The sequence below is a fragment of the Camelus ferus genome, chromosome 3 (assembly GCF_009834535.1).
Source record: "Camelus ferus isolate YT-003-E chromosome 3, BCGSAC_Cfer_1.0, whole genome shotgun sequence".
In the NCBI taxonomy this organism is placed as follows: domain Eukaryota; kingdom Metazoa; phylum Chordata; class Mammalia; order Artiodactyla; family Camelidae; genus Camelus; species Camelus ferus.
Window position 1 is genome coordinate 59,305,784 of NC_045698.1, and position 21,558 is coordinate 59,327,341.

A 21,558-nucleotide genomic window follows, 5' to 3' on the forward strand; every position below is an offset into this window, starting at 1 on the left:
AGAGAGACCTGAGGAGAAATGAGAGAGTCAGAGGAACTGCCCATTGATGGGGCAGTCAGAATCCACACAAATGTATGGATTAAGTTCAAGGTCTTACATGAGCACCCTTCGTGGTGTCCCAAAACTATTACATTAGTAATGTCAGAGATCACTGACCACAGATCACCATAACAAATATAATAATAATAAAAAAGTTTGAAATATGACAAGAATTACCAGAATGTGACAGAGACATGAAGTAAGCAAATGCTATTGGAAAATGGAACCTATAGACTTGATTGACACTGAATTGCCACAAACCTTCAATTTGTAAAAAATTCTGTCTGTGAAGCACAACAAAGTGAAATGCAATAAAAAGAGGCATGCCTGTTTCATTTTTTTAGTCATTTGGACTACATTAATCCATTTTCTCCCAGAAAAACCTATGATAAATTAAAGTTTATCAATATGGCAATATCACCACTGAAAATTATAAAAATAAAGCCAAAAACAAACTTTAAGACAGAAATTGGAATTTTTAAAAGTCTACTACTGACATATTTAAAAACATAGTATGAAATCTACATTTTTAATAGAATATATAAAAGTTAATAATAAAGATGTAACTTTTCATGAGTATTTAATATATTTCATAGTATTAGATGGAACACTATTTAGGTATAAATTTGTTGCTTCCCACCAAATTAAAGAATGGTACATATTTAATAGGTAGTTCTGTGTAGTGAAGAAAAAGCAGGCTCTGAGAGCAAACACATCAGTGCTGGATGTGACACTTCAGTTGTATGATAATGGGGAAACTGCTTTATCCTTAATGAGGTTACTGTGAGGACTGAACAAGATAATACGTGTAAAACACTTGGTTTAGAGTTGGCTTTCAGTAATCAATAGTGTCCCTCCTTTTAGTAATTCTCTTTCTTTATGCTATAGAGATATTTGTTCTATATTTTAGGTATTCACAGCTGACCCACATAGTTGGTGATTTTGGCAGCTACTTGTATTTTTTAGAACACAGTCCTGCAATCCTCAGTGAATGTCACAATCCATGCATGTACCTGGCCATATCTGTCAAGACAAGCATCCTTTTCAGAGCATATGTGTTTGCTCATTAGACAAATCAAAAGATACAACAAGATGGATGGATCTAGAGGGTATTCGGCTAAGTGAAATAAGTCAGAGAGAGAAAGACAAATACCATACATGTGGAACCTAAAAACACAAAGCAAAAGAACAAATATAACAAAACAGAAACAGAATCACAGATAGGGAACGGCAGTTACCAGAGGGGAAGGGAGTGTGGGGGTGGGCAAAACAGGTGAAAAGAATTAAGAGGCACAAAGTACCAGTTATAAAATAAACAAATCACAGGGATGTAACGTACAGCACTGGGAACACAGTCAATAACACTGTACTAACTGTGTATGGTATATAATGTATAAAAATATCAAATCACTATGCTGTACAGCTGAAAATAATATAATATTGTATGTCAACTATACTTTAATTTTTTCTAATAAATTTAGCTTTGACACAATAATATTATCTAATACATAACATATTAAAATTTTTTCCTATTATCCTCAAAGAAAAAGATATGAAGACTAACTTGACAGTTCCTTTTTTGACTAGTGCTTTGATTTCCGTCATTTTTACTTTTTCTAAACTGCTAATTCATTATTTTAAAAAATCCTATAAACAAAATTCAATGAGAAAAAATAAAATATTGAGATTTTAATAATTTCTAAAAATTATCTTCATATAATTTAATATTTTCAAGTTGTTATGAAAGCATACATAAGTAAAGTGTATTGAACAATTCCATTGTCTAAATTAAAATCACTTTTGAATTCAATATTTGACTTAAAACCAAAATATAAGTAATATTATTATAGAAAAGTAGGTAAAGTTTCGAGTAAAACAATCTAAAAGAAAGTAGCACTCAGATCCAAAAACACAGTGAACCCTAGGTCAGTCTTATTTATTTACTACGAAAGTCTCTGGCTGGAACACTGAATTCAGAATAACTTTGTGGATGAAGTTCTCAGTGTCTGCTTATTTAAAAAAAAAATAATGATAGATTTCTTCTGATCTTTCAGAGCCCCAATCACTTTTGCTCCAGCAATATTTTTCTAGTCTTTAAAATACTCTGTGGAATATAGAATAAGGTTAAAGGCAGCATTCAGTCTTTGAGGCCTTCCTTGGGCAGAAGAAATATAAAAATGTTAGTTTTATCTCTTAAGGCCTGAAGAAAGCCTAACAGCCAAAACATCACCTTTAACATGGTTTCTATTTCTGAGTAGTTTATCAACCAACCCCCTCCTTTATTCTTTGGTCTAAAAACTGGTATTCGATTTTCTCTCAGTACTTTAAATGTATTCTGGCTCTTCTGGGCCTCATTAGAAAGTCTTTCAATATTACGAATGTTTTTTCCTCCTCATTGTACAACAGCAAACGAATGCTTGGTCAAGTTGCAGAAGAAACAGCACAATTGGCCATTTTATGTATGTGTGAAATTTAAGAATCACATTTGTGGTATGTGTATTTTCAAACCATTAACTTAAAAAGAGTAGTGTTTCTCATTAAATAACAGACTTGGTCCTAACTTTCTAGATACTCATTAATTCACAACATGCCCTAAGCCTGGGGTTGTGGGAAAGGAGACACACGGGCTGCAGCTGGTTCAAAAGCACAAACTATGCTTTATGATCTCCACGTTTTGCTTCCTACCAGGATCCAAAATCTGGTTCAAGGGTCAAGATTCTAATGACGAGGAACTTCCCACCCTTGATTCCAAAATTGTTATGCCTTCACTTTTATCGCTATTCTGTTTGTATTATGGCCTAAAAATAGTTGAAAAGAAAAATGATAAAATGAGTGGTTACATCACCATGAAGGTACAAAACATTTCATTTTCAACATGCCTTACTTCACTGATTCCGTTGTTTTGATTTTGGATTTGGGCATCAATTTGTTTATTTTTTAGTTGGCTGGTTGGTTGTTGGATTGGTGGGCTGATTTTATCCAACCCAAATTATCCATCCAGTCAGCCCAAATACCCAAGAAATGTGTAAGAAAAACAAATTGATAGTCATTTATCTTTTTAATACTTGCCTTAAGTATTGTATTAACATTTATTATAATACGCAGCCCATTGAAACCCTTGGATGTGCTCAGATCCAATGGTTAACATGTAGGAGCACTGACTTGGAAACCACTCACTTTCTCCTAAAATATTTTATCACCATGTATTAGGTAACCAGAACTTTTAAATTATTTACAACAAAGGAACATTACTACCTACATGTTTGTCTGAAAGGTATCATTTTGACACTCTTTATGCATTAGGCTGTGACAACATAGACAAAACTATTAATTGAAATACTTTAGAAATCCAGACCACAATTCAAGAGATAGCCAGGTTGTGTCAGTCAGAATCCAGCCAGGAATCAGAAATCGTACTAGTTATATGAAAAAAGAAAAATTAATATGAAGAACTGTTAACTATCAACAAATGGCCCTAGAACTACTGGATATCCACATACAAAGAAAGATAACCTTCAATTCATGCCTCGTACCACGTACAAATATTAAAGCAAAGTGGATCACAGACCTAAATGTTAAACTTAAAACTACCACAATTCTAGAAGAAAACATAGGAGAAAATATTTGTGACATTGGGTTAGGCAAAGATTTCTTAGCTACAAAAACATGATCCATAAAAGGAAAAAACTGATAAACTGGACTTCCCCAAAATAAAAGACCTCTACTATTCAATACTGTTAAATGAATGACAATAAATGCCACAAACTAGAAGAAAATATTTGCAAATTATATATCTGATAAAGGACTTGTATTCAGAATAAACAAGTCAAAAATCAAAACTTACTAATAATTTTTAAAAACTATGCAGAAGATTTGAATAGTCACCTTAAAAAGCTAGGCAGAAGATTTGAATAATTACCTTTACCAAAGAAAATATATGAATGGCAAACAAGAACACAGAAAGGAAATTGTGATGATTTCACAAATAATTAGGGAAACATAAATGGAAACCACAATGACACTACTATAATGTCTAAAATTAAAAAGAATAGCTATACGAAGTGTTGCTGAGGATGTGGATCTAGAACTCTCACACAGTCATTGTGGGAATAAATAATACTGTAACTTTTTAAAAAAGGCTTGGCAATTTCTTAAAAAGTTAAACACACAACTACATTTAACTCAGTCATTCCACTCTTAGGTATTTACTCAAGAGAAATCAAAGTATATGTCCACACAAAGAGTTGATACAAAGGTTCACAATGGTTTTATTTTAATTGTCAAAAACTGGAAATAATGCAAATATCCATCAATAAGAATGGAGAAACAAATAATGATACATCCATATACTGCAATACTCAGGAATAAAAAGGACTGAAGTATTGACGCGATCAACAACAGGGATGAATTGCAAGATGATTATGCTGAGTGAAAGAAGCCAGGCCAAAAAACAAAAAAAGGAATCTATTCTATGTGATCAAATTTATATAAAATTCAGAGGATACCTGAGTATGTGCAGGTTGAGGGAGACAAAGAGGGCCAGGAGGGAGAAACTGTAAACAGAAAGGAGGGAACAGTTTTGGGTATTAGATGGGTTCATTGTCTTGACTGTGACAGCACTGACATCACCCAACAGGGCAAGGAGCCCGTGTCTGAAATTCTCCACGCACTTTCTTAGTACCTCCATGTCCAACAGTAAAAGTTAATGAAAAACATAAATCAACTGAAAAAGAGCAGGATTCAGGCCCATCACAAATTGAAAGTTTAGGTGGGTCACTCTGCCAGATAAAGGACTGAACAGCTCAAGTCCTGCTTGAGAGAAGACAAAGGAAACAGAATATGGGTAATGAAAGGACTTTTAAAATATCAAACTATAGTCTCATGACCAGTTATAGAAATTAAGACGGTATCAGCTCTATGCATTTTCCCCTTTGCTTGTTCTATGCAAGCGTGAGTACACACACAAACTCGCACACACACACATCTCCAACAAGTAATTGGTAATTTGAGATTAATCACTTTAGCCTCTTGGTTCAGTGGAATGAGAAGCCCAAAATATCCAGGTGACATTCTAATTTAATGGAACCATGCAGGTCCCCAGGTGGAAAAATTCCTACCTTGGGAAGCAGCGATGACAAGTGTTTGTTAAAGAAGAGATTAGGATACAGAAGTGCAAAGAAGAAAGACTATGTGAAGACACAGGGGAAATATGGCTCTTTACAAGCTAAGGAAGAAATCAACCTCACTGACTCTTAATCTCAGACTCTAGCCTCTAGAACTGTAAGGAAATAAATTTCTGTTGTTTAAGTCACACAATCTGCAGTACTTTGTCATGACAGCCCTAGCAAACTAATACAATGTACTTCTACCCATATCTCAAATCAGTCAAATGGACAACTTGAAATCCTGCTCACTGAGAGGAACGCCACTCATTAAATGTCCCTGTAGGTCCAAACATCCTAATGACCACTCTTTCCTTGCTATCCATTATAATGAATGTGTCCAGTTTATTAGTACTTTTTCCTCTTTGTTGCAGTCACTGTTTATGTAATTTTTCTTAGTGATTCTTCCATATACTTTAAAAAAGGTGGGTAAAAATTCAATTAAAATGAGTATTGTGTGAGTTATAATCCTTTAAGTCTTTAATATATTTAGAAGGGGTTTTTAGAGATTCCTGATAGAGTATTATTATTTAGCAGTTAAAATGGCAATGTATTTCACAGTTAAATATTGTCACACATTAAAGAGGGTTAAATAAAATTAAAAAAAATTATGATATTCTTGAAACATTTATACCTCTGTATAACACTGTTACAAAGAAGAAATACAATTCATTCTTTTTCTTATGAAGAAGGGCTTCTCTCAGAAGAGGTATGTTTTTAAAAACTGAAAGCAACTATTGTTTACAGATAACTCATTTTAAAATGGGAATCACACTAGGATACTCCAAAAGTCAAAAAATAAACTTTTAACATATTATAATATTAGATATAAAAGGTTTGTAATATGACTTATAAGAAAAAAATCGAGTTACATTTCAATTATAATAGTAAAAATTAAAGAATTAGCAAATCTCTGTAAAACTTTAAAACTTAGATGTGAATGTTTCTACTTGTAGTATGAGCCAGTAAAATCCCTGTTGTGAGGGTCTAATTGAACCTTATCATAACTACTCCCCAGAGAACCAGGCTGACCATAAGATACTGTGCTAGATTTGCCTTGGTTCATGATTACTATCATGGGAGTAACAAATGAGGCTAGCCACACAAACAGAATTTCATTTCATGAAGTGATTTCAAAGATGAAAGGATCAACCCTTTCCCCAGCTTTCTCCTACTGATTATCTGAAATTCCACCATTTAAAACCTATCTAATTGAGTCTTGTGAGAATTAAGTGAATTAACATTTATAAAACACACAGAACAGTGTGAGAATGTTTGCTGAACAATTTTCATTCCTTTGACCTATACTATGTTTTAAGAAAAAAAAAAGTTAAACCATTTAAGTCATTTTCACCTCAGGAATTAGTTTCTTCCAGTACTGTCCCTAGATCAAAAATTACCAAGGTAAAATATGAGAAGACACTAAAGAACTGGGTATCTGCAAGGAGGAATAGGGGTGTGAGAAGAGAAAACAACTATGAAGGTAAAAGGCTCAGAACGAAGGCAATCCGTTACTAAAATACAAGTTACAAACAACCCTTACGTCACAATTTTGCCCAGGGTCAGCTTGCCTTCCATGCAGTTAGGCAATGTCAAATTACAGCAACATAGACTGCTCACTGCTTCTGCAGAGCAAGGAGAACCACTAATTTAAGTGTGTTTAAATCCATAGGCTTAAAGCAGAAAAAAAAATAGTATATATTTGATTGATGCAATGCTTGAGTGCCAAATGTGGGTTATGTTAATTTCAACTTTCTTTTGATCATCAAAGACACTTCTCCTCACATACTCAGACATAAGGCAGAGCAAATTGTCACTTAACATTAGGGTTAGTATGTTTGTACAGTCACAATATCACATATGATAAACAAAAATCCAATGCACATGAAACTTCTTTCCAAATTAAAGATAAGATTTCACACATACACAGGCAACAAAAGCAAAAATAAGTAAATGGGACTACATGAAATTAAAAAGCTTCTGTGAAGGAAAGGTAACAATCCACAAAATGAAAGGCAACCTACAGAATGGGAGAAAATATTTGCAAACCATCCATCTGATAAGGGGTTAAAATCCAAACTATATAAGGGACTCATAACACTCAATAGCAACAAACTAATAAAATAATAAATTTAAAAACTGGCAAAGGATTTGAACAGACTTTTTTCCAAAGACATACAAGTAGCCAGCAGGTATAGTCGGTCGTCTGTATCCACAGGCTCCACAGTCAAATTCTAACTTAATCCAAAGTTGACTGAATCTAAGGATAGGGAGCCCACAGATACAAAGGACTGACTGTACCTTCCATTTTACATACGGAGTTTGAGCATCCTTAGATTTTGGTATCCATAGTGGGGTCCTGTAACCAATTCCCCAAGGATGCCAAAAAACTGTACATGAAAAGGTGCTCAACGCTACTAATCATCAGGGAAATGCAAGTCAAAACCACAAAGATATATCACCTCATACTTGTTAGGATGGCAATAAAAAAAGGTGGGGGGTAACAAGTATTGGTAAAGATGTGGAGAAAAGAGAACCCTCGTGCACTGTTGATGGGAAAGTAAACTGGTACAGCCACTATGGAAAACAGTATGGAGGTTCCTAGAAAAACTAAAAATAGAACTACATATGATCCAGTAATCCCACTTCTGGGTATAGATCCACAGGAGATGAAAACACTAACTCAAAAAGATGTATGCACCCCCATGTTTACTGCAGTGTTGTTCACAACAGCCATGACATGAAAACAGCCTAAGTCTCCATCAACGGATGAATAGATAAAGAAAATCCAGTATATATATTTAATGGGCTATTATTCAGCATAAAAAGGAAGAAAATCTTGCCAATTATAACAACATGGATGAAACCTGAGGATGTTATGCTAAGTGAAATAAGGCAGGCACAGAAAGACAAATACTGTATGATCTCACTTATATATATGGAATCTAAAAAAGTCAAATTCATAGAACCAGAGAATATAGGTTGCCACGGGCTAGGGAGTGAGAGAAATCGGAGGATGTCGGTCAAAGGATACAAACTTTCAGCTATAAAATGAATAAGTTCTGAATATACTATATGTTGATTATAGTTAATAATGCTTTACTGTATACTTGAAGTTTTCTAAGAGAATATATCTTAAGTGTTCTCACCACACACACAAAGAAATGGTAACTATGTGAAGTTATAGATACAGTAATTAACTTGATGGTGGTAATTATTTCACAGCATATATGTATATTACATCACCACATTGTACACCTTAAATATATCTAATTTTTATTTATCAATAATATTTCAATAAAGCTGGAAAAACATCACACATAAAAATGGGTATTTTTGGTTAAGAAATTCAAGTACTGAAATAATCATGAATGTGGATTTAATTTCTAAATATTTAAAATTTGAAGCAGTAGGTGTTTATAAATTATATCTCTATGGTACCTTAGCAACTGAATGCAAAAAAAATATTCAATTCATTTTGTAGATGCTATGTTTTTCTCCATCATAGGGTCTGTCCCCCCCCCGCCTTAAATGACCAGATATTTTTTGATAATTTATAAATTCGAAGTGCTGAGGTTTTACTGACTTGAGGCTTTTCTTAAACTATTGAGATAGTTTCAAATATTGACAGATATTCAAATCATAATATCCTCTAATGAGTTTTTGTTTGTTTAAATATAAGTATTTCCTAACCTGATTCTATGATATCTATACAGTCCTCCTTTTGTCCCTTCTTTTTTTCGTTTTTTCTCCCAGCTTTATTGAGATATAATTCACATACAGCACTGTACAAATTTAAGGTATACAGCATAATTATTTGACCCACATATATCATGAAGTGACCATCACAAGTCCAGTGAACATATACCATCTTATATAGTTACAAAATTAAAGAAATAAAAAAATTTTTTACTGTGATGAGAATTCCCAGGACCCACTCTCCCAACAGCCTGCACATATAACATACATCAGGTATCTACTTATAACTGGAAGTTTGTACCTTTTTAAAAATACATATTTTAACACCTTTACTGTGCTATGGTTCCTGTACAGTAAACTACCTATATTTCAGATGTACAATTTGAGGGATTTTGATAGATGTGTACATCCCTTCTTTTCTTTACTTGCTTTAAGTAATTTCCTCAAGCCTCAGTTCCTGGCTCAGTTCCTAGCTCTGAAAATGAAGCTAACATAAACCATAAAGTTTTCAGGAGGATTCAGTGAGGGCAGGTATGTAAAGCACCTCACACAGTGTCTAATACAATAATAAGGATTTTTTTCTCCTTGCCGAACTTTTTCTTGTGAGTTCTAGAACAGTCAGAGCAAGTGTAATGAATGAGAAAGCAATGTTTGCTCACAGTCTTGGTTTGTTCCCCAGTTTAGGTACTAGTTAACAATATACTTGATGTCCAGAGTTCTCTTTATAATATGCTGTTGAGAAAAATCAAAGACATCTATTTACTGACTTACCTAACTGCATAAAAATGCCCCATCTTCATTCTACCAGGGGGTGCTTCGGGGTAGCACTGCTGTAAAACTTCCCCTTGGCAGCCACTGTTGCTCCAAGACCCATGATCTGAACTGAGAGGCTAGCTTTGGAACTAGACAAGAACGTGACAGCTTCACAGAACGTCTGCTTTAACTTCAACTCTGAGAGAAGGATAAACAGTAAGAATTGAGGGGATTCGGGCAGAACAGACACATGAATTACTAATCTGTCTGCTAACAGAGTCGGACTGGACATTCGGCCACTGCTGTTGCTATTCTTTCCATGGTTACAGGACAGAGGTTAGGAAATGACAAGCCTCCTTCCTCAGTGAGAACACTATGTCCTGAAACTTTTTAACTGATTTGTAAGTGTCCAGAAGTTGAAGAGAAGGTTACTGCTTCAGGCCAAAGTTTAGAGATTAGCTAACTCACTGTGAGAGGAGAACCCCTAATTATCTCGGCATTTTGAAAGTTGGTCAAGTATTTGGGGTTGTGAGGAAAACAGTTTACAAACTAAATCTAATTGGGAACTCCCTGTGTTCACAACAATGTTCGTGAAATCCCTGAAGGCATAAATAAATACCTTTTGGAGGAACACTGCTCGTAACTTTCCTGTAAGTGTCTGAAATATGAATTTCAAAAAGAATAAACAATATAAATTCACTGAAGCCTAGCCTTCTCCAAAGATAATCTCAACAGTTCTGAGATACTTAGTGATTTATGTTTAAATCCAATCTTGATATTGTATTTTAGAGAAAGTTGTAAAACAGCAGAAAAATGTTCCCAAGTCCAATATAATTATAATTTGAGGAACTTTCACATAAGCAAAGTAACTTCAATTTAAATTTTAAAACGGTTTCCAAACCTCAGCAAACTGCTAGTTACTTCTGAGGAGTGAAACTCAAAGTACTGGGAAACTACTTTTTACCGTATAGCTCTGAGCAAATTTGAATTTTTTCAAAACACGTGCATGTATGCCTATTTTTAAAAATTGATTAATTAAAATTGTTAAACAATAGATCAAGTCTGAACGTGAATTCCCAAAACTACATTAAGCACACATGATTAGAGAACTCCAGTATTTCTCAAATCTATGTTTTGGCAATTAAGTAATGTCCTGAAAAGAAAAATTGATAACTTCAGTAAGTTAAAAAAACTGTGTAATACATTGAAATAGTACAGTTACGTGAGGTTGGGCAAGAATTGGATTTGGCTCACTACTGTTCTCCCAGTATTTGGCCCAGTACTTTGCATATAGTAGATGCTCAATAAATATTTGTTAAATGTACCAAAGAAGAAACTCAGAGTAACTAGCCATAATTTCCATCATCGTGTCTATCTCTAATGACCAAGTTTCAAGAATATAATCTGGCCTTATCCCACCTATCCACAAATATTAATAATTATTACTAAGTATGAAGTTCGTCTTCCTTTTCATTCTCAAAAACATGCTGTTCATTCATGCATCCAGGTCATCGTCAATCATTTTGTTTTTCTAGTCCAGAATGCTCTCCCCTCTATCTGTCTTAATTCTACAGCTCTTTCAAAGCTCAAATTCAAAGCTGCAAATAATACTTTCTCTACTAATCCTTCCTTAGCTGTTCATCCTGATTGATCTTTACTGTACATTCCTATTATTAATAGGTATTCCACAATTCAATATTATCTTACATTATTCACTATTTTTTAAATATTTATTAATCTAGTCTCCTCAACCAGATTTACATTTCTTAAAGTTAGCATTATTTCTTTTTTTATCTTCATATTCTTTTTCACCATAAGTTACTACAAGATATTGAATATAGTTCCCTGTGCTATACATTATGACCTTGTTGTTTATCTATTTTATATATAGTAGTCAGTATCTGCAAATCTCAAACTCCCAATTTATCATTTCCCCCACCTGGTAACCTTAAGTTTGTTTTCTATGTCTGTGAGTCTGTTTCTGTTTTGTAAATAAGTTCATTTGCTTTTTTTTCAGATTCCACATATAAGTGATATCATATGCTATTTTTCTTTCTCTTTCTGACTTACTTCACTTAGAATGACAATCTCCAGGTCCATCCATGTTGCTGCAAATGGCATTATTTTATTAATTTCTATGGCTGAGTAATATTCCTGTATAAATATACCACAACTTCTTTATCCTGTCATCTGTTGATGGACATTTAGGTTGTTTCCATGTCTTGGCTATTGTAAATAGTGCTGCTATGAACATCGGGGTGCATGTATCTTTTTGAATTAATGTTCCCTCTGGATATATGCCCAGGAGTGGGACTGCATTATTTCTTATACTTTAATATCATTTCTTATACTTTTTCTAGGCCCTCTTCCAAAGCTTTCCATTTGAACATCTCCCATGTCAACACACCCCAAAATATAAATAGCTCCTAGTACTGTATACCCTTATAAGGTACTCAATAAATATGATCTGGTTAATAGATTTTCTACTAACCCAGAAATTCTTAATTATTTCCTCATATTTAGCTCTATCTTTAATGTAGTAGATAGTATGACCACTTGAATAGTGGAGACTTCTTTTCTCATTAAAAGCCAAAAGCAAAGAAATGTAACACAGATAAAATATATAATCTGAATTCTTTGCTTTGCTTCAAGATAATGTCTGTTGACAGTATCTGTTCGGATCTGATTTTACCAGATTCCAGAGTCAGTCATGATGTTCAAGGCAGATGACTTGAGAAGCTTATTATATTTCCCAGGGTACCATTTGGTGCCTTTTTGCACCAACACAGAGTTCACTATAGCTTCCAAAATGTGTTCACAGACTAAACTAGTACCTTAATAATCTCAAAGAGTTAATGGGGTTAATTAAATGCGGTTAACCCAACTCCCAAATCAAGAACATTCTTTCTCAGTGGTACATAAATAGGAAAGAGCTGCACTTTTCTGATGACTCACTTTTCTAACTACCTGGTCTTGTGAATATATTGGCTTGTTGCTTATGAACTCAAAAATCTACGGTTGGTTATTTTCTAAGAACTTTAGAGCCTTACCAGTAGGAACATAATAAGAGCCCAATAAATATCTAATTGATTTGAGTTTCTCATCTGACATTTGTTATTTTGAACCCATGTTGTGTGAAATGTAAAAAGACAAAATTTCAGTGTTCATACCAAATCATAAATTCCAGTGTCAGCTCGAAAATATAATCAACGATTTAAATTCTCCATGTAACTCTTGAATTGCATGTTAGATACTTAGAGAGGTTAATTTTTAAGTCACAGGAGCATAGTTTAGTAACATAAACCTGTCTTTATTCATAATTACTTAGTATTCTAAGGAAACTAATGGAGCTTTCAAAAACGGTCCTAACTTAGTCAAGAAGGTTAGGCCCCAGAGAGACTCTGACTCAAATTTATTTCTTCTATCATTAGGTTAAATTGCAAGCATTTCAGACCATTTACAAGCAACATGCTTCTGTGAATTAGATATTTTAATCAAAGTTCGTCTGGGTTACATTTTTATTTCTAAAAATATTTATATTACTCACAAAATATTTTTGTTTGGAATATGTTGGTAATAATTCTGTGTTCTAAGATTCAGTTCCCACGTGTCCGGTTAACTTCTATAAACCAGTGACTATTCCCTATATCAAGGATATGATCTCAAATATATATACAATTCTCTTACAAATAGCCTTTAAAATCTAGCTTAGAAGTTGCTTGTGGTCATCACTCATCCCCATACCAAAGGTCTTACTCTATCTAGGAAGGAAATCTCAACATAGCTGAGCAGCTTCAAAAGGCTCCAGGGTTGGGGGAACCAATCTATCTATCTGAATCAATCTTTTAGATCCACAAGGCAACAGCTATCTCAGAAAGATCAGTCTCATTTAAATTTACTCATTCTTTTATCAACAAATAATCATTGAGCATCTACTATGTGTCCAACACTGTTTTAGGTACAGGATATTAAGAAGTATAAAACAGGTATGTTCCCTACTCTACAAACCTTATATTCTGAGTTTCTAAGCAGGGGGAAGAAGGGGTGAGCATATTAAACAAAGAATAATATTGGTTACAAGAAGGATCAAATAAGAAAATAAGCAAAAAAATTCTCAAATTAAAAAACATGTCACACAAAAGGCATATCAGGAGCACACTTTTCTTACACAGTGGACTATATATATATATACGGCATTAGTTAACTAGATATATAGATAGATAAGCCACACAGATATAGATTTAGGTCTACCTAACCTTTCTGAGACCTAACATCCCATGGTACTCACTGGCCCAAGGTGAACAAAGGAAATAGTATCACATTTTCAAAATAATAGATTACTTATAAAAGTAAAATTTTATATGCTTAGTAAGTAGACAGCTTTATTACACATGCTTTATAGGCCAATTACTAAATATAATTAACAAACAGAATCAGTAAAATGTTCTAAATGAACTTTTAAAATATTAATCAACTTCACTTGATAATATATATACACTAATCACTCATCTGCCCTGAATTTTAACTATGAAAATTTTATTCCAACTAAATTCCCTGTATAAAAGTATATTAAGCAAAATAGTCCAATGAGTATAATTACTTATAATAAACAACAAATTTTACATGTGGCCTGTTACTATTTTCAATATGGTTTATACTCCTAAAATGTATTTAGAATAACCTGTTCTTTGAGCCAATTCTCTACTCACACAAATATGGTAGATAATATAAACTTCTAAAAGATAATTTATTACTGTCATATTAAATATGAATTCCCATTCCAAAAAACAATGTTATATTTCAAAATGCACTGGTAAAGCTCACTTCTATTGTTAATGCATCCATACATATCTGTATACATGACTTCATAAATACGCCACTGTATTCGAAAAATACACCCTCTTAAACACATTTAAATTGGCAGAAACGCTTTTTAAGAAGCATACAATTAATCTGTGATTATGACAGGTATGTGTAGACTAAAGAATTAATGAAAAGCAAAGCATCTTAAACTAACAGGTTTTTAATGTTATAAATTTGATTTTTCAAGAAATACATGTCATTTATTTCAAAATGGAATGATAGCAATACTTTCTAGAGTCTATCAATTGTATTTAAAATAAGATACTCATAAATTTCAAATACTGCTTTTACTAGTCATCACTTGTCATTAAATGTAACTGTATATTTGAGAGCTTTCTAATAATAGCCTTTAATTAAACCAAGGACTGTTAGAGGGTTTCCGTTGCCCTTTGAAGTTCTTAATTATTACTTGTATCCAGTCTTTTATGGTACACTTAAGGTTAAATTAAATAATTAAAATATACCTTGAAAAGAAATATGAAGACTTTTGCCTGTTTTAATTAAATCTCTGAATTTCAGGATTTGAAAATAATAACATGTGTTTTGATTTTTTTTTCATGGCCGAATGGTAAAATGCTCGCTATATTAAACAACAACAAAAAAATGGTAGCTTTTTATGGGACTAATCGCTAAGCAGATGCATGTAAATGAGCTATTTTCTATGCATGGCTTCCAAAAGTGCTAATTAAATAGTTGGTATTCAAGGCTATGCTTGCTCATTGTTTAGTGACACACAAATCCAGCGATGTGTGCCAGCAGACATTTTAAGTTGAATGTTTTCTCCTCTACGGCCTTTGTCATGAAATGGTGGCACCATGATGAGAACACTAGTGTAAGCAAAACATTGAAATATGCTTTAATAATGTTTTAACCATGTAGTGACACTAGTCTAGTTTTCTAATGAATTTTTAATTTCTTTTTTCTTATAAGGGTGGTATGAGTTATCGCTGATGCATATTAAATCATATACATGAGTCATTTTCTCTAAATTTGCATAAAATGGCTAAATGCTAATGCACCAAATGGAGCTTACTATATGTGGTACAGCAAATATTCCCTTGAAGATTTTGTGCAATCAATCTCCCGTATTTCATTAGCAACCAGATAAGGTGTGGTCTGCAGAATAAAAAAGAAAAGTGTGTAGCTCATGAACTTATGAGGCTTCAAATGATTTCTACATGGTGATTAGAGTGGATTCTGCAATTAGAATTTATGTAGGTAAAATACACATGCGTGCTTCTTTTAAAGGCACAGTGCCACAAGAGTTCTCAATACAGCCTAGCAATGTTAAACAATGAAAAGGCACCATTTGGTTATTGTGATTTTCTATAGCTATGATTAAATGAAGGAAAGTCATACTTTAAATCTAGTATCACTTGATTGTATAACCCTTAGTCAAATTTCATAACTCAAGATTACAATTTCCTTATTACGTTTATAAGAGAAATTTTAAAAATACCCATGCGTGAAATGTTTCTGTTTGCTAAACTTTTCCCTTTTCCCTTGTCCAGGAATGCTGAGGGATTTTCTGCACTAATGTTTAACATTTAAACATGGTTTCCTCTATCAACAAAATACCCCTACTGAACTGCTATGAAGATCACATACCACAAAAATTGCATCAGGGTGCTATTATTATCGGGCAAACCATAGATATTTCCTTGAAGGATAAACTTGCTACTTAGTTTACTCATCAACCTTTTTCTCATCTCTCCATATTTTCACCATCTGGAATATTTTTTAATCTGCTACAGAAAAAATTGGGGAAGGGGACAGCCATTTAAAAATAAATGTATGCTTTACCCTACAGTTATTTTGAATTAGTCTTGATAAATAATTAAGGAATGCATAATATATTATTTAGATGCCATGGTCTTAAGAATTTGAGTGGTATTTCAAGTACAATTATAGTCATTTATTTATCAGTAGAAAATTTACATAATCACACTTCAAAATCCAGTGGACTGGAGAGATATCAGAAAGACACCCATGAATGTGGTAATGACTCTGAGCATTAGATTAAGTTAATAATGTATTGATGCACATGATAGTCCAATATCCACCACTGCAGTATCTGATCACTTAAAACGATAAAAGCATAAATGTTTTTCTCTTTTCAAACTGCACTTTATGCAGAAGGGCTCTTTATAGTATAAAATGCAGTCTGAAAAACCAAAATTGAACTAGACAATCTCTAGTAAAATGGAGCTAAACTTAAGTTAAATACAGCCAAATTTCTATTTCTATCGGCTAAGAAAATAATTTTATCTTAATAATAACTATTGGTCAATAAAAAATATTGTCCACATTATAGATTTTGAACTGCCAGTATAGACCTTAAGGCTGAAGACCAGAAAAATAACAGAAATTCAAGTTCTCTCTCTTGTCAGGAATCATGCAAAGAGAGGATTACCTATCGGAAAGGTAACACACTTCCTGTTAACTCAGTCATGCTGAGGATTCTTCCTTAGCAGCTAGTCCATCTGAGACAAATTTGGCAGAAATATATGCAGTATTTGTACTGTGCTGTTCGAATCACTGGAATCCCATGTCATATCTGCAAACTCAGATTTTAGACTATAATTGAGCATGAATCTTCAGTGTGAAAATCTAAGCCACTCAGCAATTTCTAACCTTATTTAGAGATACCTGAACTTTTTATTTTTTACACTAATCTAAGTACTAACAAATTGTCATAAAGGTTACTTTATAAAACAGGGCAAAGTCATCGATTAATTCCTACTTCCTTGCTGTCTAGGTATTTTCACTCCCAGAATCACTCAAGAGGCATATACTAGCAACTCTAAAGATGAAGGCCTATCAAACTATTTTTCTTCCATTCTTTTCAAACTCACTTGCCATGAATTAGTTGTGATGATAACTTTATATTGAACCTCCCAAACAGTTTTCAAGCTATTCCATAGTCTGTTCAACATCCTCAAATTCAGACTCCTGTCAGTCAATGCTAATTTAACCTTGTCTATAGCTCATACATTTCAAAGATAATTTAATACATTAAAATAATATATATTGAGCAGCTATTATGTACAAACTTTGTGCTTTTTAAAAATAAAGCCTAAAATCCATTATTTGAGTTTCTCCCAAAAACTATTAAATTCATGCAACAGTTTCAGATACATTATTAATTCTCACTGAATTAAAAATAAGAACTAAGTACACTTCTATTATCACTATACAAGAGTTCTAGCCCTGACAGGAAGTAAGTCCATGGATTCTGAATTTCAATTATATTCAGTCTATTATTGTCTTCATGAAGGCATTACCCCCAAAGAAATTATAGTTTTTTCATTAGAGCAGTTTCAGTAAACACATAAATTAATTATAATTGAGATATTTATTCAGTGAAAATATTTCTGTCATACTTATTAGAAAATCTTCCATTCCAGTAAATCTCACTCATATCTAGAAATGTGTATGTATGGGTATATATGTATATAGATTTTTTTCCCTAAAAGACAAAGATTTAAGAGACATCCTGCGTAATATTCTGTAAGGCATTTTTTGTGGACTGATTCAGAGAAAGTGTTTACCTTTTTTTTTTTGGCCCACATCCTTTTTCCCAAGTGGTTTATTTATAGGTTCTCACCAATTATTAAAGTGATTAGCATCTATAGTTATTTTGAAATCTCCCACTAGCAACTAATGATATAAGACAAACATTTTAACCTTGCCCTGTATGAATTTTAAACTTAAAAAAAAAAAACCACTTCAAAGCCAGGTTGCAGTTAAAATTCCCCTGTAGCTTGTTTTCCCAGGGCCCGTGACTATTTAAAAGAAACTCAGAGAACACAAGAAATTCGTCAGACAGCTACTTAGTGACAGAACCAAATGAATATTGTTATGTGAGTGTTTTAATAACGCAGCATTTTAGAAGCATTTTTCCCAAGATTATTCCTAATTGGCCCTGTCATAAAGTAGTCGCAAACTGCCTTACAACAGTAATCAGTTTGAAACTAGTTGTGCAAGCTTATGACAGAAAGTTGTTAATAATATGCTTCAAAATTTACCTGTGAAATACTGAGCTTGACTACTTTTGAAAAAGAACTGAAAGTAAACGGCCTTTGTAATGCAAATCGATTGGAATCCCACAACCTCACCTGAGCCTGCAACAGATCTTGGTGCACCCTTTGGTCAATGGAATCAAACTTGTTTTAACATATAGGCAAGTGCCCTTCAGTGTCACAGAAGCACAGCTCACGGGCTGTGGCGCGTCCGTATACACCAGAAAGCCTGGGCCCTCGTCCGAGTGTTCGTGCCCACCCAGCAGCAGGACCACCCTCAGCCTCCTAGGACGAGTGGCCGTCACCTGTAGGGAAGGCCAGAGTGGCTCCTCTTGTTTCCACCCTCCTTGCGCTCCTCCAAGAGCCTTCTCTTTCCCAGCCTCACCAGAGGGCCGAAGAGCCAGACCTGCGCGGGGCGAGGTGGATTTAGTCCGGTTAGAGTTAAGATGGTATCATTAGCTGCGCACAGCGTGACTTCCCACTAATCCTCTCTGCAACTTACAACAAGTTTAAATGTCCATGCATGATGTTATTAACTGGCTTTAGTAAGTGCTTAAGACCCAGATCTCTTTTTAAAGTAATCTCTGAACAAGTTCTACTGTATCCACCCAACAAGGAGATTAATATTTTCAGCAAATCTGATAGGGGGAAGATGCGCTCTGAGTCCCTAATGTGCAATGGGGTGGAGGTGGAAGTTGATGTAAGCAAAGGCCCAGAGGGCAATGCGCTCACCAAACCCCCTCTTTGGATTCACAAAACTTCCCCTCTCCCCCAAGATCTTCCCCGCGGGGTAAGTTAAAAAATTGGGGGGGGGGGGGGCACACAATATCTTTATCTCTGATATGATCACACGCAGGGAAGATGTCTGGGCATAATAAGAGAAATCGAGTGTCAGCAAAAGAAAGCCCCTTAATCACAAGTTGCCTACTAGCCTGAAGAAGGATCTCTGGGAAGGCGGAAGCCTGCCTACAACCGACGTCCTGGCATGGCTAACCTCCGACGCCACCCCCATCCGCAAGCCCAACTCCCTGGATGCCTGAGCACCAGCAGTCCCGAACTGGTTCAGAGGCAGGACGGAGGTCGCCGGTGAGGGGCCGAAGGGCGGGCAAATTAAAAAACACAGAACAGCCCTCACGGACGCAACTGAGCAAACCAGGCATTGGAACGCTGGCGGCCCCACTCAGTGGGGTCCTGCGACGCCCGAGTCCGGCGGTCTGCAAGCTGTGGAGAGCAGGCACCAGAATCTGAGCTCGCGCGAACTTGAGAGGCCTCCCAGCCGGCTACCCGGGCCGCAGCGCGCCCCCGGCCTCCCCGCCGCGCGCCTGCCTGGGGCGCGCGCCAGCCCCAGGAGCGCGCGCGCCGGCGCACCAGCTCGGGCAGCTCGGGCAGCCGGTCTCCCGGGAAACACCAATCAGACGCCCGCTTTCCGCAATGGGCCGCGAGCAGCCGCAGCTGCGGGAGGACTCGGGCTGTTGGCGGTCACTGGGAGGCGTCGCGCTGCCTGGCGGCGGCCCGGCCGCCTTCGCCGCTGCCACTGCCTAGCCTAGCCACTTTCGCAGCCAGTCACAGAGTCGACTGTCTCTTCTGTGCACCGCCCACGCCAAGCCCCTTGCGAGGCGGCAGCTAAGCCTGGCTATTTTTAGATCTCAAGAATACGCTGTGGCAGAGCTCAACTAAAACCCAGTCAAACAGCCAAGCACAGTGATGTGCTTCTCTTTGAACAAATATGGCTCAGAACTCCATATTTCCCTGAATAAAGTCGATTATCTTCACTTTTTAAAGTCCTACCCGCTGTGGTCTGGCAGTTGGCTGCAAAGCAGAAAGCCACATACTCACACCTCAAAGATGGTCAGCACCCTTCTAAGTGCACTAACTCTCGCGATCCTGACTGAAGGCAGGCAAATATTCCTTAGCAATCATAACTATATACTTTTCTTTTTCATTCACCATCCTTAGAATTAATTCCACAATAAAATCGAACAATTCCCAAATGGGGTGACATGGATTCTCAAAGCAGATGAAAACAGAGGTTTCTGCTATTTCTGTATTAAGTTAACTTGTGCTAAGAAACATGAACACAAAAACAGGATAACAAAGCCATCCATTAAAATCTGAAGACACTGAAGAACTACCTTATATGCCCTATGACTCTAGGACCTGTTATGACTGTCTCCAAGTACTAATGTTAAAAACAATTGATCCAGTTTTATAGATGTCTTTTTACTCACTAACTTCTAAAGGACACCTTGTCTCCTGTTGCCCAAGACACCACCTCCACTCTCAGCACATATCCAAATGCAACATCATATTATGGTGTGTCTTACTCTAATCAGGGAAAAGCTAAGTTATATCAAGACAGAGTGGGGAAAGTCTACCAATATTCTTAAACCACAGTGGTATTTCCAGAGGTACAGATCTATAGAAAAAAACTGGATATATACATAGTTATACACTTCCTTCCCACATTTTCTAGCCACATTGGAAAATAAAACCTTTGGCTTCATCTCTCCATTTTAAAAAAGTCAAATTTCTTAAAATGCTAAACTGTCTTGAACTGATTATACGAAGTCTATGAATATAAAGAACGTTTATGAACTTGAAATGTGCTTATCCTTATCTCTTACTATTTAAGTGGTTTCTTAATTTTCATCAAAGACTACACAAAATCAAATTAACATTTCATATTTTTCCAAATAAGAAAATGATTTTAATTTAAAAAATAAATATAGAGCACTAATGGCAGAAATGTAGTGTTTAAGAAGACTTAAAGAAAGGCCACTTGGGGAAAACAATTCATTTTAACTGTAAATAATGCATTTATCTCATTACCATGCACATTAATGATAACTGCACTAGGGGGGCTGATACTGGTGAATACATTCGTTCATATCCTGCAAGGATATTGCAGAAGTCTTCCTATATATCTTTTTTTTACCTCTATCTAATTTCTATTTCTGTTGCTGTTTTGGATTTTTCTGTATGCCTGTTTTTATGTTATATCCTCTATAATTCCATTATTG